The sequence below is a fragment of the Coffea eugenioides genome, chromosome 8 (assembly GCF_003713205.1).
Source record: "Coffea eugenioides isolate CCC68of chromosome 8, Ceug_1.0, whole genome shotgun sequence".
NCBI lineage: Eukaryota > Viridiplantae > Streptophyta > Magnoliopsida > Gentianales > Rubiaceae > Coffea > Coffea eugenioides.
Window position 1 is genome coordinate 14,103,555 of NC_040042.1, and position 9,059 is coordinate 14,112,613.

The window sequence follows — 9,059 nt, forward strand, 5'->3', positions numbered from 1 at the left end:
AAGTTTAGAACCAAATTGGAGGGCTTATTTGAAAAGTAATACAAGAATTTAGGGCTATAGCTACATGTTCTAAAATGTTTCTAGGTGTAATAATAGTTTCCTAGTACTCTAGGGGTCAAATCATAAAATTGATAAAAAATTTCTAGGTGAATTTTTACTTTCTTTTTTTTTTTATGTTTTATTCCTTTTTTAACTTAGATCTTCCATTTGAGTTGTTTGAGAGAGATTTATGGTAGGATATGTGAAAAGATTTGAAAGTTGTTAAAAGAAAGAATCAAAAAGGAAAACAAAAAAGGTAAAAAGGGAAAAGATGGAAAAAAACTCGGGTCGAAGCGATTCTTTCGGTTTTTTGACCGAGTTTTTGTTTCACGGTTTTTTAAGACAACTCGGACCGGATGCCTACCTTATTCCTAGTTCAACCGGTTGAACCTGTTGGCTCAGTCCGAGTTTCAAAACACGGCTTCTATACTATATATAAAACCAAAGGAAAGGTTTAGGGTTAACATTGGGGCAATGTTTTGAAATCCAGACCGTTCATTGACTTAGAAAAACGAATAGCTCAAGGGTCACTAGTTCAACTGTTGGGCTGACCGTTATTAACCCATGATGTTATAAATATTATTAATAAATATTAAACATCTAAAAAAACAAACAAATATCTGTGGAAACTTAAGCCATATTATTAAATGTATTCACTTCAATTCTCATTCTATTATTCTAAGTAGTATTATTTGTTTAAAACTCAAAAATAGCTTTTATAAGTTAAAAGGATTTTAAATAGTATTATTTCATATAATTTTAATTTTCTAATTTATATTATAAAAATTGAAACACTTAAAAGGCATTAACCAAAAAATGAAATGCTTTCAAGATTTAAAAAAACTAATATAGTCAATTATATGTTATAAATGTTAAACAAGAGCTAATATGTAATTCTAAAGAAGAGAGAGAAATTAGTAAAATAAGGCAATAATTGTTATTGTCTAATTAATTGGAGATAACTATGCATGGGTAATTGGTAAAATATTAAATTTGGAATGCCATTAATGAGATTCGTTGACCAAATTCAAAATTGTTGACTTAATTAAGGTTGGATATTGAACCGGCTAGTTCTCGCAAAACCGTTCCGGGTCAACAGCTCAACTAGTTTAAATGAAAATTGATACAAACTGGTTTTTTAAACAAACCCAGACCGGAAAAGAAGGCTGGTCAATAGTTCAACCGGTTCGACCAGGCGATCAGGCCTGGGTTTTAAAACATTGCATTAGGGTTAACATTTATGGTCACTTTATGAACCTCCTCTTTTTACCTTATAAAAACTTTGACTACCTATAACTACCCATGACTATTTTTATATTTAACTATTTAAGTATACTAGAATTGATATTTTCATGTTGCCATGGATGAGAATGGGATCTATTGGACATGCTTTTTTAACTTTACCTTTTAGCTATTTCAGGTAGTTGCGACAAGATTATAACCGGAAAATTTTCACAAACCATTCTTGAGGTTTATGAAAAATTCAATAATTCTCCTCAAGTTTTTGAAATGGATTTATCTAACGAGTGTCCTATATGTTCAGGTATTAATTTTTTGATAAGAGTTAAACTAATTTAGAAAAGTATCTAAGGGTGCAATTGATAAAACTGAAGTTTGAAAACTAAATCTGAATCCATTAAGTTATTGAATTATTAAGTATTAAATCAAATACATTTGAGTGTATATCACATTCAATGATAAGTGAATAGTTTATCACTTATTTTGGGAAGTAAGTTTTGTCTAAAAAATTCAGTGCCAATTATCAAATGTATCTAAACATATTAAGATCTGAATTCATTATATTTAAGTGTTGAATTGGATTATCAAACATGACCTAAATGCAGGAGAGACAAATAATACGAGCATGTGTATTCATAAGGTAAGTTAGGTGTAATTTAAGCGTCTTAACAAGTGCTTTTACTTGCTCAAAATAACACTTAAGTTGAAGTAGGTTCCCTGGGGCACTTTTTAGAAAAATCCTTTCAAAAATTAGACTTGCATTGTATAATTTTAGGTTTTCTCAACATATTCAGCCCGCTTCTACTAGACATTGAACCCACGTCTATTAGATATTGATTTTCAAGGGAAATCCCGAATTTTATTTCCATATTTACCCTTGATGATCTCTAAAGTAAGCCTGCACTCGAATCCCTATTTACGAAATATTTTGTTAAAAAGGTGCAATTGAATCACTAACTCATGAAAGAGCACAATTTTTTATAATTTATTTTTGGATGCATATGAACTAACTTGTGAGCAAAATATATCTTTTTACTACTATACACTTAACTGCTCAATGGATTCATAAGTGAGAATGCAAGGCCTTTGAACTAAATGCTTGAAATCATGCTATAATCATAATTCAACTCCTAGCATCCTTTGAGCAAAAAAAATAAAATTTAATTATATATTTAAAAAAGGCATGAAAAAGATACAAAATGAATTTACAAATTTTTTATAGCACGGCGAGAGTAAATTTTGAAACAAAATTTAGCATGTGCCTATTGAAAGCTAATATTTAATTGACATGAACCATAGATGGCAAGGAAATCTGAACATAAGGGATTTAATTGTAAGTTTAAAAACTTGAATGGACCTATGTGAAATTATCATAAACCTAAAGGGATATCTGTGAAACTATGTCTTGAATAATTTATGTACAGGATATTAACGGACAACATATTTTTAAAATTCTTATTTTTGTTGGCAATAATTATCAAAATTTAGGAAGTTAAACTTAACCAAACGTTAAAAATAAGAAACTCTCTATGATTCCATTGGATTTTGACATTCTTTCATGATTTATACAGTTCGATCGAGAATTTTTTTTTAATAAATGTCTATTAAGCACTTGTTAAAATATCAAAATCACACATAAATTACTGTGTAACTACACACACTCACATTTATTGAACCCTGAATTGCGATGATTTTTCGAATTAATTATACTTCATGATTCATACAGTTCGATCAAGAATTTTTTTTAAATAAATGTCTATTGAGCACTTGTTAAAATACCAAAATCACACATAAATTACTGTGTAACTACACACACTCACATTTATTGAACCCTAAATTGCGATGATCATTTTTCGAATTAACTATACTTTTCCGAGCCACAAACCCGAGAATCCTCTTATATAAACATCTTATATGTTGTACTAGGGGAGGAGTACCCGCGCATCGCGCGGGTGTTTGGTGCCTATGGTTGAAGAAGATTTTTTGGTTGGACAAATAATAATATATTGTGAGAATAGTACGTTGCGATAAATAATTAGAAGCAGGTATGATTATAAGAAAAACAACATAAGAGTCTTCCAATATTAGAGTCAGGAAGTTCCCGAAGACAAATAATTAGATGCAGCAAGTTCCCAAAGGTGTACGGACAAATATTTATGAAATTGTTTCAGGTAAAAACTACGAGATAGATAAGACATCATGTATGTCTACTTATTTAGTGATACGAATAGTAGTAAACTCATGCAGATGCTGTAATAGACAGCAGTCAGATGCGTTGCTTCTAGGTGGTTTCTTTATTTTGGTCCCAACTTCAGCATCTACATGATGAGTGTAGAACATACATGATCGAGGGGCCTTCGCAACTTCCTGCTTCAACTACTTTGACTGCTGAAGTTGAAAGTGGAGGCAACGCAGGGATGTTGATGCCTTTTCTTGTCGGAGTAGCTACTCTTGGTGCTTTTGGCTTAAGGAAGCAAGTAAGCTGAGGGAGTACTGTGGTGAAGGACTACACGCTACTAATGTCCACATTCGGTCGGTCTTCAAGTGAGTGAGTCATTAACTTACCAATGAAAGGTGATTAAGGACAAGCTGTAGCAGAATGAAGAAACCATGGGACCAAAATGAAGCAGAGGATAAGTTAATGACCCTCGTAAAGATTGTCTGTCGGGCCCTCCGCAACTTCCTGCTTCAGTGGGCGGTGATTGTTTCCATGCCTAGGATTTATGCAGTATAAGGGCATAAAAAAATATCCCAATCCCAGAATATGAAAAAGTTGAAACTGAAGAAGGTGAAAAGGAGGCATGGAAACAATCATAACCGACGCCGCCGTTGGGCATTAACTTACCAACGTCTGGCTATTTAATTGAGGCTATAATGAGAAAGAAATGGAGTGTTTCGGCCATAAGCTTGGGTGAGAAGGGAAACGATGCGGCATTCTGTTTCAGACAAAGGTTGCAAGAGAAACCCAATCCCCGAAACTCAGGAGCCATTAGTAGGCCCACGTTTCTGGCCATTAAATTCAGGTATAAATGATAGAGAAGGAGGTCTGAAAGGAGGTGCTTCCACACCTGAGCTCTAACCATGGTGACGGTTGAGCAAGGTTGGCCTTTCTTATTCCCTTTCACTTGTGGGCTCCCTATACAAGTGATTTCCAAGTTCAATGATCATTAGTCAAACGACACACTTATGACGTGTGAAGGCCATTTCAGTAATGACCGTGTGATTCAATTGCTGTATTTATGGTCATGACTCTTTCTTTTCGTAATGACCGCACTTATGATGTGTGAAGGCCATTTAAGTAATTTCACAAACCCACAGGCTTATGTGTGTTGTACCAAAAGCAACAAATGGTTGCAGATTAATTGCACATACCATAAATACCTAGATGTTTAAACAACATAAAGTTTTAAATGTCTATAAATAAGGGTATTTCGGTTAATATACCTAACCACAAGCTACCCTCACTTGTACCTATAGCTTGTAAAACACTACAGAATATTTTACATTCCCAAAAAGTCCCTGCCTATGCGGTTGAAATGCAACCCCCTCTTTCACCAAAACTCAATCTTATATAGTATAAGGATGTTTTCAACATAACTACCCCTAAATATTATAACTATTAATATAAAATCATTTTATGAAAAATATTTAAAAGATTAAAGTTTACGTCAGTAATAAAAATTTTATTTAAAATATGTGACAATAAATATTATGTATTTTTGATTATGCATATTAGGTGTGCATTGAGCACTAGTAATTTTTTAATATCAAGATCCAGAACTTCAGGGTCTCCATGTTGAACATTAACTGCATTAATGTACCATCTTAAATCTATAAGATTTATATTTCTCAAAAAGAAGTTATGCTATCTTAAATAGTTCAATACAATTTCAAGATTAGGATCCAAATTAAGAGATCTTAATTCCATATTACAAAACTCAACCCGTAAATGGACCTCTTGCATGACTAAGAAAAAGTGAATTCCTTGCCAAGAGCCTGTATTCTTGTAAATAGAGTGTTCATAAGTTTAGCATTGCCCAAACATATCAAATGAAGAAGATTATTCTTCAAAGGTATGTTAGAAATATTTTCTAATTTGAGTTGCTAATAATTAATTTCTATCTTGTGAAAACCATATCAAATGAAAACTAGTAATTTCCACTATAATTTCAGCTTAGGTGTGTTTTAGTCAATTATTTGGTTTGATAGGTAAGGTAAGGTATAGGGTCAATTATTTAGGTTAGAGTTATCTTAGTGGTATGTTTAAACACAGTAACATAAGGTTAGATCTCTCTTTTCTATCTATAACACTAATATGTTGTTGATAAACATCGTAATGGAACCCCCTATATTATTCATATGTGAATCATAACATGCTAATTAAGAATTTTCAAGGCTTTTCTCAAGCTCTCCTCTATGGCTTTTCTAATTCTCCCATCGGATTCCATTGACTTTCGAGAACAATAAGCAATCTTTTGTTCTATATTCATCTTTCAGATATTTATATTGAATTGAATTTTGGCTTATCCTACAAGGTTAGCATTTCATAAGTGTAAAGAACTTGAAATTTCAAATAATGAAGAAAATATTCTTCACCTATTATGTTTTCTTGCTAATTACAACAACCACATAAAGAAAATTGTTTTAAAAAATGTCCCTAACTTAGGTTTCATAGCAACGTCTACAATTTGAATAAAACAACTGCTATTATTATTGTAATTAGACTTCTTTCCTTTGTCAAATATATATATATAATGATCTTTATTCCTATGACTTGTGCAAAATCCGTGAACAATCAGGACCTCAAAAAATGGAATTTGTTATGTGCTTCAAGGCTTCTTTCAAAAGCCCTTTTGACTCTTTGAAATTATATCGATCCGATTAAGGTCGGAAGTATCAAACTTGTAATTTTGTGCTTCATAAAAATATTGTGCTCATCTAATATAGCACTGGGTTGTGAAATAGTACCTTTATTGCCATGGATTCTCACATCATATTGACATAATTGATATCATTCACACTCTTAATTCAAGGTTGGTTTCATTCATGAGAGTATTACCTAATTTACATGCTCAATATTTAGTTTAGAATGTTCCAAAACTTCAATGAGAACCAAGATAGAAACATGTTCAGAGTTAAGATTATGGAACTTGCTAATATTTAATGTTTTTGCTTTATTTTTTGAGGTGCATCACTTTTTTTTGTTGACAATTAGAATGATGATTTTGGCAATTTGGTCAGCCGAGTAGAACTGTTAGTGCTTTGATTTTAGTTGTCTATTTGAGGACTAAAGATGGATCAAAATTATGTAATCGCCTTGGAGATCTTGGTGGTGATGGAGGAGGGGGTGGGGACATAGTTAACTTCTTGGCAAACAAAGTTTGGATCGAAATTACTTGATCTTTGCACAAAGACTTCTACAACATATCTATGTCAAGAGATGCAATCACACTTATGTATATGATTTTCAACATCTGGACTCTTGAAGGAGTGGAGAAAATAAAAAAACTTGTTACTCTCAATTTAGATACTGCGGCTATGATCAGTTATCCCACATTATGCAAGGAGATTCAATTCCAAGAGGCTTAAGTACATATTTTCTCAAATTATTTGAACATTCAATGTATTCATCGATCTAATAAACATTAAATATAATATTTTAAAATTTACTACTAGAATATTAACTTTTAATAGGCATGAAAGACAAGAAATAATAAAATACAGTTTTTCTAAGAATTTCCTAAAAGCACTTCACATTCGTCATCATCTTCACTAGTTTTTGTAATCATAATTATAAACTACATCCATTTGAAACCTACATCCACAAGTCATGCACGAATTTGTATAGTATTAATTCAAATAAAGTTATATATCAAAATTAGCCTTATCTTTTTCAAGGATAAATATAGTTGATAAAAAAAACAAACAACTTTAGAAGAATTAGAAAAAACAAAAGGCTTACTCTAGAAGAATTGTTGGAGGTTTGGCAGATCTATTTCAATTGCCTTCAAATGTCTATTACACTAAATCAAAAAGTAACTTAACTTGTTATGATGAATCTTAGCAATTTTAAACCCAAGATAATAGGAATTAAGAGACAAAAGATGAGAAAGATGAGATGAGTTTTGATGGATTAAGCTCTCTACGATATCACCTAAATCACCATACAATGTCATTGCTTACTATAGAAGACATTTCAAGGATGTTACTTTTATCCAAAGAATAAATAGGCTTTTCATCACATTTCCTATCATTGATCTTAATGAAAGTAATTATCCATCTAGAGAAAAGTTTGTGGAAGGCTTGCAGTTATGCTTGGTGTAATGCCAAATAGTTCATTTTTTAAAACATAGTCTTCTAATGACATTTCCTAGTAATGGTGAAATCTACTAACTCATAGACAAAGTTCTTGATGAAGTAACCAAGGGTCATGTGCAAGCTCTTGACCAAAGGTTTTCAAATAGAAAACATCCCTGTTGTTGGAAGACATTGTATGTACGCAATCTTTTCTTATGGTTCATCTATGAAATCATTAGATTGGTAGGCATCAACTTTGGATACTCCTACAAAGTTTTGAACCTCCATTTCTTAAGAATTCTTTCCATGAAAAATGCTCTTATTGGAGATGAATTTCTGCTCAAGTTAATCAATATATGTCCTGCTCTTGAAAGCTTGTCTCTAATGTGTTATCTTAGCGTTAAGAATTCTAAGATTCTTCATAACAAGTTAAGCTACATTTTAGTTAAATGTAACAGAAATTTGGAGAAAATTAAAATAGATCTTCCAAACCTCCAAAGATTTTTTTAGTTTCTGCACTTTAAGTAAGGATAAATTCTAGAAAAAAAAATTAATGTAAGGATATTCAATTCTAAGAGGTACCCAAAAAAAAAAGAAATACAAAATCTAATTGAAAGAAAAGATGTCAAAAGGCCAAAAAAATACAATGATTTTATATATGCAAGCAGTGAAGAAAAACACTTTGATGTTATAGGACCATATCATGTTAAATACATAGTGTTTCACCACCCAAAAAAATGCATAGAACATAATAATTTAGTCGTGCACTATTCGGGTAACTAAAAAAGAAATGTATATTCACCAAGTATCATTATGGTTATACAATTGAAGTCATCGATTCTTGGTGTTATTCGTAAAAAAGTTTCGTATAATATAAAAAAAAGGATTTTGGAACATCTTTATCTCATATAATGTGAGGACCCGAAAATTATTTTTATATATTTTGTATTCCTAAAAATTATTTTTATATTTTGTATTTTAATCTATTTACCTTGAATTTTTGGTTGATTTAATAGTTAAGTCATGATTTTTATTCTTTTACCTTATTTAATTTAGTGCATGTTGAATTTCATAGTGCATTATGTTAATGTGATCAACTAGTGAGGTATGTGTAATAAATTTGGTGGATTAGAGCGAGTTTTGTGCAAAAAAGGATTGTTGGAAAAAGGTGTCAAGATATAATTGGGAGAAAGAGAGATATTTGGAAAATTAAGATAGACATTACTTGTTTTTTGGCCACTTGTCAATCATCCCTTCAATCTTGACCAAGATCAAGAGTAATTTTTCTTATAACCAAGTTTCATTTCATTACAAAACTTTCTTCTTCCTTGGGAGTATGGCTGGACGAAATTTTGAGGAGAACAAAGAAGGAGAAAAACACCAAATTTCAAGCCTTGATTCTTGCCTATTTAGTGAGAAAACAAGAAAGAAACCCTAATCTACTCCATAAATCCTTGAGTTAAGCTTGGAAGGAAGCTATTGGA